Here is a 16,298-nt window from a genome sequence, read left to right on the forward strand (position 1 = left end):
TGATTGACTTCTCAGCAACATTTCAGCCATATATAGGTGGAATGAATTAGCTACTTATTTAAATTACTTGCATGTCTCAGATTTCAGTGTCAAAAAATTCTATGTTTGAAACTATCCAAAGTCATTTAGTGATCAATATTTTAATTTTAAGAAAATGAAAACCACAAATACTATTATAATACTGTAATCATAACTGATAAATAGAAGACACATTGTTCTAAGCTTATAGAGTTTATTAAATCAAAAAAATTTAAACACTCAACATACCAAACTTATTGGAAATGAGTAAAATAAAATTTTAGTATACAATATTAACTATTTAATTACTGATTTCTACTTAAATCAGTGCATATTTTCTTCTTTCTATTTTTCTTAATAGAACTAAATTTAGTGAGCAATTTAAAAATTAAAACTTATACCCTTATGGGTGATTCTTACTGATATTTGGTAGAAACAAACACAATAAGGTAAAACAAATATCCTTCAATTAAAAATAAATAAATTAAAAAAAAATTTTAAATGTATATCCTAAAGAAATTTTCAATTGAGATTAACTTCAGTAGAGATCTTTGTATTAATTTACTTTCTTAAAAATCAACTTTTTCTAGTTTAAATATGTTATTTATTTACTTTTACTTAATATTTAAATCTTAAAGGTAAAACAAATTCAAGCATTTATATTTCCAATATCAGATTATGTGTGTTAGTTGCTCAGTCATGTCCAACTCTTTACGACCCCCATGGACTGTAGTCCGCTAGTCTCCTCTGTCCATGGTATTCTCCAGGCAAGAATACTGGAATGGGTTGCCATTTCCTTCTCCAGGGGATCTTCCCAGTCCAGGGATAGAATCCAGGTTTCTCACATTATTGGCAGATTATTTACTGTCTGAACCACCAGGAAAGCCCATTGGATTATGTTTGATGGTCTAAAAATGAATTTGCTTTATTTAAAACTCATATTTATTTTATTTAAACTCATGAGTATTAGAGGATGATTCCTCATTGTTGCTAAAATTGACAGTGATAAGGTCACAGCTTCTGCATTTATTTATTCTTTCGAGTGATCTGTTATGAACAAAGGACATGAAATACACTAATTCACATTCTTCTGATGAACATGTGTTACACTGAGATTAATGAACAGATAAAACATCTTTTTTCAATTAATATTTGTTAAAATAATACTTTCTATACTCACTGATTAAGACACAATTTTATCACCAAAATAAATCAGGACAAATTTCTTAACTCTAATAATTCACATAAGATGTACAATGGTCTGATTAATATCATTCACTTCTGTTCATCAGATAGATAAAAATAAAAAATAGCATAACAGAAAGTAGTTATTTAAAGCTAAAATAAATGCACAAGTCTTTATAAAATTCCATGTAAATTCAAAATTTTGATTTTAGTGATTTGTTAAAAAGTCATTATTTGCATCAAAATCTCTATCCCTTTCCTTTAAAAACATTTTAAGAAAAGTGTGATATCAAACCATCAAAAATGATTTACACCCTCCATCCTCTCACTCTCACACATCCTCTCACTCTCAACATGCTGCACTGCTTCTTTTGAGTCCAACTCTTTGCAACCCCATGGACTGTAGCCTGACAGGCTTCTCTGTCCGTGGGATTCTCCAGGCAAGACACTGGAGTGGGTCATGTCTCACACATCTCCTGCACTGGCAGGTGGGTTATTTACCACTAGCTCCACCTGGGAAGACTTACTATCATCTTTCTATCATCAGTAGTTTAGTGATTGATGATTACTTTTCTGTATGTACATTTATGTATCTATAGCTGATTTTATCATAATATTTATCTCCTATGTATGATTATTGATAACAGTCTTTGTAATTACATAGCATACCTGACTGACAGACTTGCTTAATTAAAATTAACTTAATTTCCTGCTATCTCTGAAAAGAAAAAGAATGTGCTTTTATCACCCAAAACAGAAACTGAAATGAGAAATATTTGAGGTGGAATTAATAATCAAAAAAATTAAAGTTTTCTAAATTAAAAACAAGAAAATAGCTTTAAATGTATATAAAAATTCTATTATCTATCTTTCTATCATCTCAATTAAAATTGAGCAAGTTTGTCATTCAGTTATGTAATTACAAAGATTGTTATCAACAAATCATACACAAGAGATAAATATTGTGACAATGAAATCAGCTATGGATATATAAATATAGATGATCATTGATAGACAAATTATTGATGGTAAAAAGATGTTAGCAAGATAGCTAGATAGATAATAGATAGGTTTTTTACATATGTTTTAAACTATTAGCTTGTTTATAATTTATGAGAGTTTAATTTTCTGTAGTAATTAATCCCACCTCAAATATTTTTCAGTTCAGTTTCTGCTTTGGGAGATAAAAGCACATTCTTTTTCTTTTCTAAATAAACTGACAAAGCAATACAGGATTTTAGTTCAGGTTTTCTTCATAGCAGGAAATTGGTGCCCTCTACTGTCTATTTGTAGATTATTTTAGCCTGTATTTTCCTGCTACTTCTGAAAATATTAAAACTGTAAAAATTAAGCATTGTATCATGAAATGGCATGATATTATATACATATATACTATATAATCTATACATTTTAATTAATATAATTTGCAATATTTTTCAATATTAAGACAGTACATATGAATGTTAGAAGGACAAACGGAGGAGTTAGATGGATAGATTGTCAATTGTCTATTGGGATTTATACAATAGTAAGCAAAAGAAAAAAAAGCACAAAACTTTTAAATGAATGAAAAAGCAAACTAGTGAGTTTTAAATAAGCATTAAAATAACTTTGAAAATAATCCTTAATTTTTACTCTTATCAGCACGTACATATTACATGGCATGGAAAGTATTTTTTGAATTAGTAATTCATCAAAATAAGAAAAGAAATATTATCATCAGATTATAATTGATCTTTTAATATTTTAAAAATGTTTTTTGTAATTCTTTCTGCATATACAAAATTTACAAAAATGTTATAAACAAAACAATTGTGAATGTTATATAATAGGTTGTAAACATAATGAAAACATTTTCCTCATCGTCTAATTTTCAGCTTTAATAGTTTACTCCCAGGTTTTCTATATCCTTCAAATTGTACTGTAAATTAGGAAATATAATGTCACTAAGGGCTTCCTTGGTGTTCCAGTGGTAAAGAATTCACCTGCAATGCAGGACGGAGAAGGCAACGGCAAGCCACTCCAGTACTCTTGCCTAGAAAATCCTATGGACGGAGGAGCCTGGTAGGCTGCAGTCCATGCGGTCCCTACGAGTCAGACATGACTGAGCGACTTCACTTTCCCTTTTCACTTTCACACATTGGAGAAGGAAATGGCAACCCACTCCAGTGTTCTTGCCTGGAGAATCCCAGGGACGGCGGAGCCTGGTGGGCTTCCGTCTATGGGGTCACACAGAGTCGGACACGACTGAAGTGACTTAGCAGCAGCAGCAGCAGCAGCAATGCAGGAGATGCATATTTGAACTCTAGGTTGAGACGATGCCCTGGAGAAGTGAATGGCACCCACTCCAGTATTCTTTGTCCTATGGACTTAGCACTAAATTTAATGACTAAACAACAATGTCACTAAAAGCTCACATTTATAGAAAATAATACAAAAGATATTCGCACACATTTAAAATAATTTTCTAATTATAACTTTTTAGTATATTAATATATTGATTCAATAGCTATTATCTAACTGTAGGCCAATTAACTCAACTAAATTGAAGATTAAAACCATGAGATAAATAAGTATATTGGTTTCAATGAGCAGTTATTACAATCATATAGTTTACTGATACTACTGGGGCATAAACAACCCACTCCAGTACTATTGCCTGGAAAATTCCATGGACAGAGGAGCCTTGTAGGCTACAGTCCATGGGGTCGCAAAGAGTCGGACACGACTGAGCGACTTCACTTCTTTCACTTCACTTATACCACTGAAAAGTCACCAGCCATTATATGTAAAAGATCAAAATATGTTTTTAAAGGTTTTATTCCAAAATTTTAATTGTTTTTTCCCTCAAATTACCCTTGTGTGTGCTTAGTCGCTCAGTTGTGTCCGACTGTTTGTGACCCCATCGACTGTAGCCCACGAGGCTTCTCTGTCCATAGATATTCTCCAGGCAAGAATACTGGAGTCAGTTGTTTCTGCCCCCATCCAGAGTATCTTCCCAACCCAGAGATTGAACCCAGGTCTTCCACATTGCTGGTGGACACCCTTACTCCATGTCAAAACTCAATAAAGACATATATTATTAAATACATTTGATTATTTACATAGGCATACTTGCATGTATAGATAAACAGACAGACAGATAAACACATGGTGCAGTAGTTTGAACATTCTTTGGTATTGCCTTGCTTTCGGATAGGAAAGAAAATTGACTTTTCCAGTTCTGTGGCCACTGCTGAGTTTCCCAAATTTGCTGGGATGTTGACTGCAGAACTTTCACAACATCATCTTTTAGGATTTGAAATAGCTCAGCTGGAAGTCCATCACATGCACTAGCTTTGTTCACAGTGATGCTTCCTAAGGCCCACTTGATTTCACATCCCAAGATGTCTGGCTCTAGGTGAGTGAACACCTGCATCCTGGTTATCTGGGTCATTAAGATCATTTATATATATTTCTTCTCTGTATTCTTGCCGCCTCACTGGACATGGGACTACAGACTGGTTCCAAATTGGGAAAGGAGTACATCAGGCTGTATATTGTCACCCTGTTTATTTAATTTATATGCAGAGTACATCATGAGAAACGCTGGGCTGGATGAAGCACAAACTGGAATCAAGATTGCTGGGAGAAATATCAATAACCTCAGATATGCAGATGACACCACTCTTACGGCAGAAAGTAAAGAGGAACTAAAGAGTCTCTTGATAAAAAGTGAAACAGGAGAGTGGAAAAGCTGGCTTAAAAATCAACATTCAAAAAACAAAGATCATGGTATCCAGTCCCATCACTTCATAGAAAATAGATGGGCAAACAATGGAAACAGTGACAGACTTTATTTTCATCGGCTCCAAAATCACTGCAGATGGTGTCTGCAGCCATGAAATTAAAAGACACTTGCTCCTTGGAAGAAAAGCTGTGACAAACCTAGACAGCGTATTGCGGAGACATTACTTTGCCAAGAAATGTCTGTCTAGTCAAAGCCATGGTTTTTCCAGTAGTCATGTATGGATGTGACAATAAAGAAGGCTGAGCGCCGAAGAATTGGTGCTTTTACCTGTAGTGTTGGAGAAAACACTTGACATTCCCTTGGACTGCAAGGAGATCCAACCAGTCAATCTTAAAGGAAATCCATCCTGAATATTCTTTGGAAGGACTGACGCTGAAACTGAAACTCCAGTACTTTGGCCACCTGTTGTGAAGAGCCGACTCATTAGAAAAGACCCTGTTGCTGAGAAAGATTGAAGGCAGGAGGAGAAGGGGGCAACAGAGTATGAGATGGTTGGATGGCATCACCAAATTCACGGACATGAGTTTGAGCAAGCTTCATTAGTTGGTGTATGACAGGGAAGCCTGGAGTGCTACAGTCCATTGGATTGCAAAGAGGTGGACAGAACTGAACGACTGAAAAACAAGACAGACAGATAGATAGATATATAGGCAGACAGACTGATATCAATTTAAAAGGACACTGCACAAATCCTTGTCAAGTATTCCTAAAAATCATTATAGGTTACTGCCTCAATATCTTGTGATGCTACCAAACCCAGAATTGTCCAAACCACGTTTATTTTCCTATCTCAACACAAAGCCTATATATATATATGTCATACATATACAGCCTATATATATATATATATATACAAGCTAATACAAAGTCTACATTTATGTGTGTATATACATATATATATATAGCATAGTACTAACCCATAGAAGTAAATAATATGTATCTTCTTCCACTTTTAAATTTATTATTTTTTATTTTTAAAATTTTAATTGGAGGCTAATTACTTTACAATATTATATTGGTTTTGCCATACATTGACATGAATCTGCCCCGGGTGTACATGTGTTCCACATCTTGAACCCCCATCCCACTTCCCTCCCCATATCATCCCTCTGGGTCACCCCAGTGCAACAACCCCGAGCATCCTGCGTCATGCATCGAACCTGGACTGGTGATTCATTTCACATATGATAATATACATGTTTCAGTGCCATTCTCCCAAATCATCCCACCCTCGCCCTCTTCCACAGAGTCCAAAAGACTGTTCTATACATCTGTGCCTCTTGCTGTCTCGTATACAGGGTTATCGTTACCATCTTTCTAAATTCCATATATATGCGTTAGTATACTGTATTGGTGTTTTTCTTTCTGCCTTAATTCACTCTGTATAATAGGCTCCAGATTCATCCACCTCATTAGAACGGATTCAAATGTATTCTTTTTAATGGCCAAGTAATACTCCATTGTGTATATGTACCAAAGCTTTCTTATCCATTCATCTGCAGATGGACATCTAGGTTGCTTCCATGTCCTGGCTATTATAAACAGTGCTGCGATGAACATTGGAGTACACGTGTCTCTTTCAATTCTGGTTTCCTCAGTGTGTATGCCCAGGAGTGCTATTGCTGGGTCGTATGGCAGTTCTATTTCCAGTTTTTTAAGGAATATCCACACTGTTCTCCATAGTGGCTGTACTAGTTTGCATTCCCACCAACAGTGTAAGAGGGTTCCCTTTTCTCCACACCCTCTCCAGCATTTATTGCTTGTAGACTTTTGGATAGCAGCCATTCTGACTGGTGTGAAATGGTACCTCATTGTGGTTTTGATTTGCATTTCTCTGATAATGAGTGATGTTGAGCATTTTTTCATGTGTTTGTTAGCCATCTGTATGTCTTCTTTGGAGAAATGTCTGTTTAGCTCTTTGGCCCATTTTTTGATTGGGTCATTCATTTTTCTGGAATTGAGCTGCAGGAGTTGCTTGTATATTTTTGAGATTAATTCTTTGTCAGATCCTTCATTTGCTATTATTTTCTCCCATTCTGAAGGCTGTTTTTTCACTGTGAGATGAGGTGGCTGAGTGGTTAAGGTGATCCACTGTTAAATTTATGTACAATTTAGAAAGAAAAATTTTCTTCCCACTATTGATGCAAAAAATTTTGCCACATTTTTAAATTATTCAACATAGCATATATTTTTGATAATTTATTCACTTTTGAGGTGTTTTTCTGAAACATTTTTCTCCAAACTGTGAAGAAACTGTGTTCAAATATAACCATACCTCTCCTCTTTTTAAAAATGTCCAAAGAAAATTGTCCTCAATATCACTGCCCATTTATTTTGATGTATCTTGAGGTACACTAGACCCATTATCCTGATTTAATGAAGTAAAGAATTCATATAAAAGTTATAGACGCTGAATTAAGTTCCTTTTTAAATTTATCAGACACGTTTTATTGGTTCTTATTTACACTTTGTTGCTAGAACATTAATCATAAAAAAGCATAAAAAGGGAGAATTATATTGTCCATTTCTAATGAATTATTTCATTAAAACAAAGTAATGTAGCAGCTCATGCATGTAATCTTTACTTTCTATGCAAGTAGGAGCCTGATGTAGAATATGATTTAAATTGCCATTCTTTCACATATTTTCTTAAAAAATCAATATATAATGGCTTAAAGTACATTAGGTTCCCCATAGAAAAGGAATAGGAATTTTTACTTAATACGTCTGCTTGAGAATCTCATACATGCACTATTATTTCTGAATATGATAGGCATAACTTATAGTCTTCCCTCTCAAGTCTTACCTTTAACCTGTCTTCTGACCATCAACAGTCTTGTGTTAGTGTCTGGTGTTCAAAATACTAACTATGAATCACTATCACTCAAAAGGCATAATCGTGTAATCACAATAAGAGAGAGAGGCAGTGGCATTGGGAAGCAGAAGGTCTCTCTTTAGGTGTTATACAAGTGTAGACTGAAAAGAAAGGACCTTCTGAGTAACTGTTAATACAAACCGTCTCAGTGCAGCATGCCAGTGCTCTGGCCCTATCTCCTTATTCACTCCCTCCACTCTTAGCTGCATGCTCAGTGTCCTGAAATTAACTAGCTGTGCTCAGAAAGTCTACCACAGAGCCCACATTTGGAGAATTATGGTAAATTTTATATACAATCTTGACATTCATAGCAATATAGTGACATGGTTAAGAGTCAGACTATCTGCTTTAGAATCTCTATTTCTAATTTTTAATAGTTATAACTATGGACCTTTATTTAAACTTCACCAAGCCTCAGTTTTCATCTTTGCACATTTATGACTTGCTCTGTTATTCAATGAAGTATTTCATGTAAAGCTCCAGAAACAATAAAACACTCAATATGTATTAGCTACCACTAGTTATTATTCTTATTAGCATTTCAGTTAACAATAGGAAAATAATAGTTATTTTGATTGAGGATATTATTTAAACTGCAAATGTGTGGTAGAATATAAGAACTTTCTGAAATATCAGATGTGAGAAACTTGAAAGTAGAAGAAGTCCAGAATATTTTTCAAATTTATTGACGGGTTTGGTGTTGATAACTTTAAAGGAAATAGTTGAAGTAGGTTTGTGCTTGGGGATGAAAGCAAAATGAATGTCGTTGGTTTGGACTATTTTGGGTTTGACAGCACCATGAGCCATTAATATAGTCATCAGTGATGAATATGGGGAATACTCGATTTGTGCAGGTGTCCTTTTAAGTTGATAGTAAGAGAATTCTCCATGGTATGTAAATTGCTTTCTTTTTTTACACAGACAATATTTTTTTACTTGAATTTTCTCACCTCTTCCTCCAAACTTATTTTTTAATGACTTTTAAGTGGTTATGTTAAAGAAAATACCCTATTCTATTTAAGTCCCTGGAATTTGATCAGGGACTTTTTTATAGGGAATTCTAGAGTCCTTCAGGTTTAAACACTTAACAACTGTTCTTATCTGATACCATATAACTATACTGTTCTATGACTGGGATGTTGAGAAGTGAAACATCACTTCATTTTCATTTTATGTCACAATTTGTCCTCAAGGCTCTGGACTGTTTGAACCCAGAAAAAAAAATCTTCTGTGAATACATAACCTTTTTCAGGTTCTAACAAAGATGTTCAACACATTAGGTCTTAAAACACTTACTCTTTCATTATATAATAAAAACACTACAGTATTTCTGGATCTCTGACATGCTCTGGTTAAACAATGTTAAACAAAACACAATGTCAACACTCCCTGCTGATATAAAATTAGCCCTTGAGAGGCAAAACCAATGTTAAATAATAATGCTGAAATTAATGTATTTATTCCCTTAGTTTACTCAACAGATACTTATTTATTCATCTCATCCAGTACATATTTATTGGGTTCCTGTTCCAGATACTGCTATAGAGATGTAAATAAAACAGATAATCCCTGTTTATATGGAGTTCAAATTCTATTACAAAAGACAATAACACAGGGAGCTCAGCTCTGTGCTCTGTGATGACCTCGATGGGTGGGATGAAGGAGAGAGGAAGGGAGCTCCCAGAGGGAGCTAAATATGCATACAAATGTGCATACATATAACTGCATCACTTAGTTGTACAGCAGAAACTAATGCAACATTTTAAAGCAAGTATATGCCAATAAACAAAAGGCAATAACAATAAACAAATTAACAAATAAAGTATTTTGAATGAAAAATAAAGAGTATTTTGAAAGAAAAGAGAATAACAAGGAAAATTTACTCAATAGGGAAAGAAATCAGTCTATTTTTTCCATTAACATTCAGACCATGAATTCTTGCTAAGCATTACTTTTCATTTTATCTCTGCGACTCTATTTAAAAAAATACATAGAAGTTCAATATCGTTTGATACTTCGGGGAATTGGGTAGGCTTAACACAATAAATCGGAGAAGGCAATGGCAAGCCACTCCAGTACTCTTGCCTAGAAAATCCCATGGATGGAGGAGCCTGGTAGGCTGCAGTCCATGGGGTCGCTAAGGGTCGGACACGACTGAGCGACTTCACTTTCACTTTTCACTTTCACTTTTCACTTTCACACATTGGAGAAGGAAATGGCAGCCAGTCCCTGTGTTCTTGCCTGGAGAATCCCAGGGACGGGGGAGCCTGGTGGGCTGCCGTCTATGGGGTCACACAGTCGGACACGACTGAAGTGATTTAGCAGCAGCAGCAGCAGCAGCAACACAATAAATAGACATTTGAGTGCAACACAACTAGGTATACGTGTGTGTTAGTCACTCAGTCATTCCCGACTCTTTGCAACCCCACGGACCGTAGCCCACCAGGCTCCTCTGTCCATGGGATTCGTCAGGCAAGAATACTGGAATGGGTTGCTGTTATCTCAATAATTTAAAAAATTAAGGATCTTTTAAAATTCATTCTTCATTTTCATATGCAAAACAATGAAAAATCGAACTATCTCTTTCATAAGACATATTTTCATATTCCTTCATTTTCAGTACTTTGTCACATTTCTTTTATTTCTAGTAATATCTCTAGAATTTTAATTTACCCATCATGTGGTTTTAAAATAAAATCTGCCTCAAGTATAATGATACCATTTCTATAGCACACTTTCTTTCTATAAATATATATGATTCTGACAATAAACACATAATGGCTAACTCTATCCCTGATATTTAGTAGGTTTTGGAAGTAAAAAGGAAATCATATTTTGTCCACATCATTCATTATGCCAAAGTGTAGTGTAGGAAAATGTTTCCCAAAGCACTGCCTGTAAGGTCATGGAGGTGCACCCCATACATCCTTCTTAGCAGGAAAACTGCTATTAAGTGTGTAAGTTGGCATACAGCCTCCCAATGTCTGTGGCAACTTTGGGTTCCCTACAGTATTCACACTAAAGCCAAAGTTTCTAACAGATGCCGCTAGCCAATGAATAAGCCAGTGGGGTTATTCCTACTGAATTTTGCAATCATCTAATGGGAAATATTTGTTCTGTGGCTACCTATGGGCCTGAAAAGAAATCTCTAAGGGACATACTGCAGAATGAGTTTACTCAAAAATTCTTTCTTTCCTTCCTTCTTCCCTTTTTCCACACATCACTGTCCGAAGGCTTTCTTTGCCTAAATCTTTGTTAGATCCCCTTTGTTTTTGAAGATATATCCCCAAGAAATTTTGTGCTTATCTAATACCATATTGGTGTCTGTTTATTGAAAGATCCAAACTGATAAACTAGTGTTTAATGTAGTGCATGAGTGCATCCTAAGTCATGTCCAACTCTTTACAACTCCATGGACTGTAGCCCACCAGGCCTCTCTGTCTATGGATTTCCCAGGCAAGAATATTGGAGTGCGTTGCCATTTCCTCTTCTAGGAGACCTCCCCAACTCAGGGATCAGACCCAAGTCTAGTGTGTCTCCTGCACTGGCAGGTGGATATTCACCAATGAACCACCTGGAAAGCCTCTGCTTAATGTAGTAAAATTAACTAATTCATGCAGTAAAAAGGTGTAGTTGATATAAGAAGCTATGAAAGTTATATTGAAAATGTGGCATTACTGAAACTCCAAAAAATAATGAAACTGAAAGAAAGGTATAATATGATATGGGAAAACAGGACATTTGAAATCTTTACTTTATTTTAGGGATTAGGTTTTACCAACTGCATTAGCATATCTGGTTTCAACTTTGGGGTTCACCACATATTTCTGGGCATTGCTTACTAACCCCTTATTTTTTTTAAGTTTGTATGGGCATTTAGCATAATTTATGCAGAGTATTTCATCCAAAATGCCAGGCTGGATGAGGCACAAGCTGTAATCGAGATTGTTGGGAGAAATATCAATAACCTCAGATACGCAGATGACACCACCCTTATGACAGAAAGTGAAGAAGAACTAAAGAGTCTCTTGATGAAAGTGAAAGAGGGGAGTGAAAAAATTGGCTTAAAACTCAACATTCAAAAAACTAAGATCATGGCATCTGGTCCCATCTCTTCATGGCAAATAGATGAGGACACAATGGAAACAGTGGCAGACTAATTTTTTGGGCTTCAAAATCACTGCAGATGGTGATTGCAGCCATGAAATTAAAAGACAGTTGCTCCTTGGAAGAAAAGCAGTGGCCAAACTAGACAGCATATTAAAAAGCAGAGATATTACTTTACTGACAAAGGTCCATCCAGTCAAAGCTATTATTTTTCCAGTAGTCATGTATGGATATGAGAACTGGACTATAAAGAAAGCTGAACACCAAAGAATTGATGATTTTGAAATGTGGTGTTGGAGAAGACTCTTGAGAGGAGAGTCCCTTGGACTGCAAGGAGATCCAACCAGTAAATTCTAAAGGAAATCAGTCCTGAATATTCGTTAGGAGGACTGATGTTGAAGCTGAAGCTCCAATACTTTGGCTGTCTGATGCAAAGAACTGACTCATTGGAAAACACCTTGATGCTGGGAAAGATTGAAGGTGGGAGGAGAAGGGGATGATGGAGGATGAGATGGTTGGATGGCATCACTGACTCAATGAACATGAATTTGAATGAACTCCGGTAGTTGGTGACAGACAGGAAACCCTGGCATGTTACAGTCCACGGGCTTGCAAAGAGTTGGACTTGATGGAGCGACTGAACTGAACTGAACTGAAGTGTAATCTACAGATAACGCAGTGCATGAAAATCATGTTGTTTAAAAATAAGAACACAATTATTCTTAGCTTTACAATGTATCACACTGCTTTAGGGACAAAATTTTTGACAAAGTACATTTGACATGAGGATCCATAGAGTAAGGCTGGATTCAGTTCAGTTCAGTTCAATTCAGTTGCTCAGTCGTGTCCGACTCTTTGAGACCCCATGAATAACAGCACGCCAGGCCTCCTTGTCCATCACCAACTCCCAGAGTTCACTCAAACTCATGTCCATTGAGTCGGTGATGCCATCCAGCCGTCTTATTCTCTGTCGTCCCCTTCACCTCCCGTGCCCAATCCCTCCCAGCATCAGAGTCTTTTCCAGTGAGTCAACTCATCGCATGAGGTGGCCAAATAATTGGAGTTTCAGCTTTAGCATCAGTCCTTCCAATGAACACCCAGGATTGATCTCCTTTAGAATGGACTGGTTGGATCTCCTTGCAGTCCAAGGGACTCTCAAGAGTCTTCTCCAGCACAACAGAATGGGAAAGACTAGAGATCTCTTCAAGAAAATTAGAGATACCAAGGGAACATTTCATGCAAAGATGGGCTCAATAAAGGACAGAAATAGTATGGACCTCACAGAAGCAGAAGATATTAAGAAGACGTGGCAAGAATACACAGAAGAACTGTTCAAAAAAAGATCTTCGCGACCAAGATAATCACGAAGGCGTGATCACTCACCTAGTGCCAGACATCTTGGAATGTGAAGTCAAGTGGGCCTTAGAAAGCATCACTACGAACAAAGCTAGTGCAGGTGTTGGAATTCCAGTTGAGCTATTTCAAATCCTGAAAGATGATGCTGTAAAAGTGCTGCACTCAATATGCCAGAAAATTTGGAAAACTCAGCAGTGCCCACAGGACTGGAAAAGGTCGGTCTTCAATCCAATTCCAAAGAAAGGCAGTACCAAAGAATGCTGAAACTACTACACAATTGCACTCATCTCACACGGTAGTAAAGTCATGCTCAAAATTCTCCAAGTCAGGCTTCAGCAATATGTGAACTGTGTACTTCCAGGTGTTCAAGCACGTTTTAGAAAAGGCAAAGGCACCAGAGATCAAATTGCCAACATCCGCTGGATCATGGAGAAAGCAAGAGAGTTCCAGAAAAACATCTATTTCTGCTTCATTGACTACACCAAAGCCTTTGACTGTGTGGATCACAATAAACTGTGGAAAATTCTGAAAGAGATGGAATACCAGACTACCTGACCTGCCTCTTGAGAAACCTGTATGCAGGTCAAGAAGCAACAGTTAGAACTGGACATGGAACAACAGATTGGTTCCAAATAGGAAAAGGAGTACGTCAAGGTTGTATATTGTCACCCTACTTATTTAACTTATATGCAGAGTACATCATGAGGAATGCTGGGCTGGAAGAAGCACAAGCTGGAATCAAGACTGCTGGGAGAAATATCAATAACCTCAGATATGCAGATGACACCACCCTTATGGCAGAAAGTGAAGAGGAACTCAAAAGCCTCTTGATGAAAGTGAAAGAGGAGAGGGAAAAGTTGTCTTGAAGCTCAACATTCAGAAAACGAAGATCATGGCATCTGGTCCCATCACTTCAGGGAAATAGATGGGGAAACAGTGGAAACAGTGTCAGACTTTATTTTGGGGGGCTCCAAAATCACTGCAGATGCTGATTGCAGCCATGAAATTAAAAGATGCTTACTCCTTGGAAGGAAGGTTATGACTAACCTTGACAGTATATTAAAAAGCAGAGGCATTATTTTGCTGACAAAGGTCCATCTAGTCAAGGCTATGGTTTTTCCCGTGGTCATGTATGGATGTGAGAGTTGAACTGTGAAGAAAGCTTATCGCCAAAGTCTGGATTAGTTGTACTAAAAGGGGGAGCAGGGGGAAGATGCATCAGATTCTTATGGTGACTGCTTAAAAATACTTGGTAATAACAGAAAAACTGTGAAGAGGGAATGGGTATACATTTGGGGGAAGTTACAATGGATATAGGAGTTTATTTTGGATTAAACATGGCATTCATATATAGGTTGCCACTTCTCTCGAAAACTACTAATATTAAATATTTACCTCATTGCATTTAATGACTAAAACTGCAAGGAGAAATTGTATAAATTTTGCAGAGCATTTACAAATAATGTTCCTTGTAAATAAATATGTTTCTAAGGTAGTTTCTTTTCTTTATTTCTTTGGGTTAACACTCCTTGCTAAATGCTCCTTCATGACTTGATAAAAAGTTTTCATAGCTTACTGCAGAAAAGAAATGTTATGCTAAAGCTGATATAAGAGAACAGTGTAGTACACTAGTGTTTCCCATAAAAACTAATTTGAACTTTTAAATATAAATTAAAAAATTAAATAACTTCCTTAATATTATTATTCTAATTATTATGAGGTTATATTCAATATATTTAATTGTAGGTTCAATATTATTGCTTATAATTTCTCCTTTACCCAATTTTCCATTCCTATTTTTGTTTCTGCTTAACATTGGACTAAACATTAGTGACAAATTTATTCCAATAAAATTGTCATTTTGTCATGATTTTTAGTTTTCTGGAAAGTTCCTTTAAGAACATAGTCAGGACAAATCGATATTCTTGCTGTGCTGAAGTTAAATATTCAAAATCTGTCCCCCACTTCCTATAATAATAGAAGGTGATGAAACTTGCAGACTGTTTTTCTTTACTTTAAATTTAACAAAATAAGGTTAATTGTTAAAGTAATTAAACAAGGAGTTGTTGTGAAAAGCAGCAATAATATAAAAACTGGTAGAGATTGTCAATTTAATAAATGATTTGTAAATTACAAAGTCTTTTATTATCACATGCATCCACCCTACCTCCTGTGGAATGCTGTTAGAAAGTAGCTGTCTTTGTGTGATTGCCCTGTTAGTGTCATTCCCTGGGGGAAATTTTTTTTTTCCATAATTACGACCCCAAAATAAAATTTTCCTCAGAGAGTTTGTCTTAAAAATAAACATATATTGAAAGAATTGCATGAGAACATGAAGTGAACAGTCGACTCATTGGAAAAGACCCTGATGCTGTGAAGACAGACATAAGTTTGAGCAAACTCTGGGAGATAGTGAAGGACAGGGAAGCTGGACATGCTGCAGTTCATGGGGTCGCAAAGAGCCAGACACGACTTAGCGACTAAACAACAAATTCAAGATTTAACAATGAGACTGAAGTGTTCAACAGAGAGGAAGAATTTGAGAATGAGAATGATAATTAAGGACTTTTAAATTTGCATATTCTGAAAGATCAGCTCAAAGGGTTATTACTTGCAGAATTCTGATTGCCTAGACTTGGCATCACCACTGTCATTTGTACACAAATGGCCTAGGAAAATGGCATAGCCCATATGACTTGTCTGTACTGATCTCCACTGGTCAGACCATCAGTGTAATTGAGATAATGACCCCCTGCATGATCAGCTGCTGCCTGGCAAAACTTACCTAATGTTTTTAATTTCACAAATCAAGTCAAGCAATGCTGAAAGAAAAAAAAAATTATTTAAAAGACAATTTAAGGAGGGTGGGATGTATGATGTTGTCAGGGGAGTGTATACTCCTCGGTTCCGTCTCATCACAACAAAGATTTGGAGTGACAGACATTATAGCCCTTGGCATGTCACAGC

This window comes from Moschus berezovskii, chromosome 1 (assembly GCF_049115385.1).
Source record: "Moschus berezovskii isolate FMDL1 chromosome 1, NW_MosBer_1.0, whole genome shotgun sequence".
NCBI classification, from domain to species: domain Eukaryota; kingdom Metazoa; phylum Chordata; class Mammalia; order Artiodactyla; family Moschidae; genus Moschus; species Moschus berezovskii.